This window comes from Gracilinanus agilis, chromosome 3 (assembly GCF_016433145.1).
Source record: "Gracilinanus agilis isolate LMUSP501 chromosome 3, AgileGrace, whole genome shotgun sequence".
Taxonomy (NCBI): Eukaryota; Metazoa; Chordata; class Mammalia; order Didelphimorphia; family Didelphidae; genus Gracilinanus; species Gracilinanus agilis.
Genome location: NC_058132.1, coordinates 658146786 through 658152785, shown reverse-complemented (window position 1 = coordinate 658152785; position 6000 = coordinate 658146786).

The window sequence follows — 6000 nt, the reverse complement described above, 5'->3', positions numbered from 1 at the left end:
GGTCCAACTCCTTCAATTTTTAGTGAGAAGCAAACTGCAGTCTATAGAGGTTAAGGAGGTTGATCAAGGCCAAACAGGGAATAAGCATCAGAGGTAGTGCTTGAGTGGAAAGAAGGATGAATTTGGAGACAGAGAACCTGAGTTCAAATCCTGTCTTTACCGTGATATAAAGAACACTCTAAAGGTTTCTCTGAAGGACTATGCTATCCCTTGTGATTCGCAGGAGACACTGGTACAGGACCATCCTGCATGACGTGCCTGCATCAAAGAAAGTTCTGTGTTCTATGAGCAAAACAGAATTACAGGAGCACAAAAGAAATGTGGTCTCTGTACCTTTAAAGACATCTCCAACCCAAATGTTCATTCATATGTGCTATTTGTGCCCAACCTGTTATAGAGCCTTCCAAGCTCGTATTGGTCTGATCAGCCATGGTCAGAGACATTGTACGTTGACCCCAATATAGTGATGTCATTGTGGTCCTCTTCAGGTATGAGGGAAAACAACCAACCAACCACTGTAATTTCACATCTCTGGAGCTCAGATACTTTATCAATAAAATGAAAATTTTGGACTAGATGACTTCTCTGGTCCCTCAAAGTCTATGATCATATGACATCTACCTGGCATGACTGACCTGTCAGGAATGCTGTGGATGGGATAATTGCATGGAGGGAAAGGTAGAATTAGATTAACTCCTAGGTCTCTTTCATTTCAGTGCTTCGATGAGTCCTGTTAGGTCTTCCAGAATGAGAATGACCCTTTCCTAAAAAGACATGTTTGCCAATATGTCTTTTCCAATCCATTATCCAGACAAATGAAATGTCAACTCTCAATTTCTCCCTGCAAATTTTTTTTTTAATTTCAGTTCGGTATCACTATGGCATCCTATTTGGATTGGTGTATGTGCAGGGAATGCAAATGTATTGTTATAAGATTTTATATTACTAATAAATTATTCATTTAATGTCATTTATTAATTATTTTATCTATATCAGATAATTCAATCGCAACCTTCCCCTTTTCCAAACTCCCCTTTTCTGTTAAAAAGTAAGTGTTTATTAAATTGGTGAGTATTTAAAGTAGTTTATTAAATTGATAAGTGCTTAAATTGGTAAGTCTACTATCTTTCCAGTGTCCCAAGTCAATAATCTAAACATCAACTTGATGCTCTTGCTCACTCCATAGAGCCAATCAGTTGTCAGATCCTGCTATCTCTCTTTCTCCACATCTCTTGCATGAGACTCTTCTCTAATGGAATAATTTTACTACTTAGTTTAGGCCTCCATCACCTCTCACTTGGGCATTGCAGTGGCTTCCCTCACTCAAGACTCTCTCCACTCCAGTTCATCCTCTACATATATATTAATGTGATTTCCCTTAGCTGACAATTCGACTTGGTCATTCCCTATTCAATAAACTCCAGGCTTTCCCTGTTCCCCCTAGGACAAAATACAAACTCTTCTACTGGGCTTCTGAAGTCTCACACAACCTAGCCCCATCATATCTTTCATCCTCATTATAAATAACTCCCATTCCTTCATTCTACAGCCTAATCTAACTGGTCTTCTCTCTCTACTTTATACCTCATACTTCATTGCTATACCTGGAAAGCACTTCCTCATCATTGCTGCCTCATAGAATCTTTCTCTTCCTTCAACATACAGCTCAACCTTCTCTATAAAGCATTTCCTTTTCCCCCCAAATACTAATTTCCTCAATGAGAGGAACATGAATTATATTTATTTGTATTTGTATTTATTGTATTTATTAATTGCATTCATTTGTATTTATCCTCCCCAGCATGTCCCAAAAGTCTAAGTTCAGTTTTAAATTTTAATAGCTTAAAAAACTATACATATATATATATATGTGTGTGTGTGTGTGTATGTGTGTGTGTGTGTACACATATATATTCATAGAGGTACATATTGCTTTATTAACATAATGCAAGCTCAAAAATTATACATATGCATCTAAATATATGTATATGAACATATATGTGCATGTGTGTATATACACATATATACTATAAGCTCCTTAAGAGTAGGGGCTATTTCATTTTTTAGTATTTGTATCCCTCGCATCTGGCATGATGCTAAGCACACAGTAAGAATTTAATAAACACTCACCAATAGAATGGCCAATGAGCTCATCAATAGAATGACCAGTGAGTTCATTGGTGTAATGAATCCCTAGCACCCAAACTTCCTTCATTGATGCAGCTTTAGAAAACTGGTCTACAGACCACTGACAGGTGCCCATGGTTCTATGGAAAGTACACAGCCCCAAGGGTGTATAAGTTTATTGAGAAATGTACATTTTCTAGACTCCACTCAATGGTCTTCAAGAAAAAAATTCACAAGCACCACCAAGGGTTCTAGCAGAACTCTCTATTGGAAAGGTTAAGGCTACAGGAGAGAACTGCTAGGTATCCATAAAGGCAAGTTCATCCCTTATTTATCACCTTTTCTTGTATTTGCAGCTGTCAGGATGACTAATTATCCCATACTGGATGCCATCAGGAAGTCGGCTCCTATACATGATGCATGACGGTATCCTACCTAGCCCACCATTGCATGCCCTTAGTTAGAAATCTGGCAGCCCTAGTTAAGTGTAGAGTGTCAAATGTGTGGTTTGGCTGAGATGAAAAATATATGTTGCTGAGTCCCTGGTCTTCCCTAAGCTCAGGGAGTTCAATCATAGGATCTGTGTACGCTGATACTAATAGAATGTGAGATTCTTACTTTAAAAGATCCTTTTCTTCTATACCACATGCACTAATGCAGAGTCAATTCAGTTCAAGCAATCAATATGCTTCCATATTCTATAGGCAGATTCCTCAAATTCAAGAAATTCTGCCAATACATTCACTGCATTGGTTCATTAATCTGTTTTGCAGTGAAAATAAATAGGTTTTGGTTGCCATGTTGCAGAGAAAACCCATGTATAATTAATTCACGATCCATTTCTCAGGAAGGACAAGATAACAAACGAATGGAAAAAATCATGGACAATTTTATCATGTAAAAATGATGGTTGAGAGGTCAGAACCAACTACCAATCCATAAGTGTACTTTCTTCAGCTTTATGAAAATCTTTATGAGAATGCTGTATTTACCTATCCAGGGTCCTGAAGATGAAAGTGTCAGAAGGAAACTCATAGATTTTAATGAATCATTTTCTACAGGAGACTACAGTTTTACAGTTATTCTGAAAGGTGCAGAGAATACAAGATCCCACTGTATTTGTTACTGTTGGGAAAAAGAAGAGCAAAATCCTACCTTCAAGGCTTTCTTTTAATGAGGATGTGTCATGCCCATGCTATTATCACAAAATATTCCAAGATAGGTTCAAGTACCATCTTATTATTCATATCAATAAAACAAATCTTGATATGTACAATTGTCAAATGTGTTTTCCACCATGAAATCCATACCAAGAGTGCAAATGAAAAAGGCAGCCCCTATATTTTTTGAGACTGGATCTCCCTATCTGCCCTAGGCTAAAAGTCCAGCCATCATTCCTGGACCTAAACCAATGCTGACAGGTGTGAAAACGTTAATGTGCTCTGTTTTTCTAACTGCCCTTCCTTGGGAAGCCTGGTGGTCCTGTGCTCCCAGGTATTCATCATATTAATGTCTTGCTTAGTTGCAGGCACCTAATCAGCTTTAGTCCTATTGCAGCTCAGAACTCTGGAACTCAAGGGATCCATCAGCCTCAGTAGCAGGGATTACTGATGAGTATACACACACATACACGTGCATACAAATGCACATACACACCTGGCAAGATGTCCCCTACTGCTAGGGAGGTCCTCCAGGTGATTCTGTAGTGAATGGCAATTTTACTAAGCTGGTTGTGTTAAAGCCCAAAATATTGTGGAGGAAGCCTCCTCTCTGAGAACCAGAATTACTCAAAAGATATCCAAACCAAATTCAAAATCCAAATAAGAAAAAACAAAATGAATGAAAAATGTTTATTTTTCCCATTTTACAGTTTACAGCATTCTGTTTATCCAGTTATAAAAATGAAGAGCCAGATACTCTTAATTAGTCCAACCTGACACTGAATAGGAATCCTCTCTACAGCCTCCCCCAGGGAGTGGTCATCTAGCCCCTGTTTGAAAACATCCTCCTGGGGCAACGCGTTCCATTAGGGAACAGGCAGATGGTAAGAAGGGTTTATCCCTTTAAATCAAGCTTAAATCTACCTTCCCACGACATTCTAGACCCAATGATGTCATTCAACTCAATTTGTTCCGCAGACACTTACTGAGGACCACTAGGTGTAAGATACTGGTCAGAGAGATGTGATCATAAGACAAAAACAAAACCAGTCCTGTCCTCAGGGAGTTTCCATTGTCCTTAAGGGACACCTACCCATGTACAAGTAAATGCAAAGTCATTTCAAGAGGGAGAGAGAGCTTCACACAGGAAGGGAGTCAGGGATGCTGGGGGCAGTGATTCACAAAAGGGGGCACAATTCCCCTCAACAGGCAACCCAGTCTGATTTCTTTTTCTTTCTCTACCCAGGAACCAACTTTTTGTTCATTTACAGTGTGTGTGTGTGTGTGTGTGTGTGTCTGTGGAAGGACAGAGGGAGAATCAGAAAGAGGAATAGAGGAAGGGAAGGAGGAAGAGTCATGATAGGAGGAAAGAGGGAGTGAGGAATAGAAAGGGAGAAAGGAAAGAGAGAATAGAAAGAAGAAAGAATGGAAAAATGAGAGGAGTGGAGAAGAAGGGAAGGGGAGGGAGGAAAGGGAGAATAATGGTCCCAGATAATGGGAAAAAACATAATTCCCTCCTCTCAGCAGAAAGGTACAAGGTGACTAGGAGGAAACTTTGCCCAGATTTCCAAGCAAATCCATTTTGTTGCCTGTTTTGCTTAATACTTCTTTCCCTAGAAATGATCTTTCCATTTGGAGGGGGATAAAGAAAGGGTAATATTTCCAGAAATGACCACAATGTCAAAACAAAAACCATCAATAAACTTACTTAAGTGGGAAAACATATACACACATACATGCAGAGGTCCAGCTCTACAGCAGGGGTTTTACTATTTTTTTGTGTCTCCTTCATTGATCTGAACTCCAGGAGCAGACATTGTCTTTTGCTTCCCTTTGTACCTTCAGCATTTGGTACAATACCTAATTGGAAGTAGGTGCTTATTAGTAAGCCCATGATAAGTGCTTAATTTATGTTTGTTGATCTGACTTTGGCTATGAACTCCTCAGAAAAATGTTTATCAATGCATAAAATAAAATCCATAGGCATACAAAAGAAACCAATATACTATAGTGAAATATGGATATCAAGCTGTTTCTCTGAAAAACAAGTTCAGAGACCCCAGTTTGAGAGCCCCAGCTACAGGCTGCCCATCCAACTGCATATCATAATTGATGTAAACAATAGCCAGTTTTCAAGGGGAAAACCATTCTTACATTCCCAGCCTCCCAAGTTTGGTTGCTATGAGTAATGTTCTTTATAAGTTCTAAACTGTTCTATAAACATTCATTTGATTATTTCCTCCTCTCATTTGAAGGGGTCTGGAGAGTGGGACTACATGTTATTCATCTTTACCCCCTAATTCCATCACCTTTTGCCCAGTTCCTAGAATCTGTTAGACCCTGAGAGCCCCCAAAACCTAAATCCATGGGCTCATAGGTAGCTTTTTCTTTTGTTTTATTATTTGTTTGGTTTTTTATTTTGTGTCTTCTTAAAAAAAAGCTTTACAATATAAAGGGGACATCCAAATTCAGAATGCCCAGATTCAATTAGAGGGAGCAAGCTTTTTTAGCCCACATCTTTGTGGCTAATTTTAGCTCAGCTACTCCAGGGTGGGATAGTTTGAATTCTTTGAAGAGGCAGCTGGATTGTTTCTGGACCTCCTGAGAAGAGGCAGAATGGTGTCCAACATCACCTTGTCCTACTTCAAGCTCTGTTTGAATGCTTGAAACCTGAGAAATCACGAGTCACCAAGCAAGAATCCATCATTTTTTT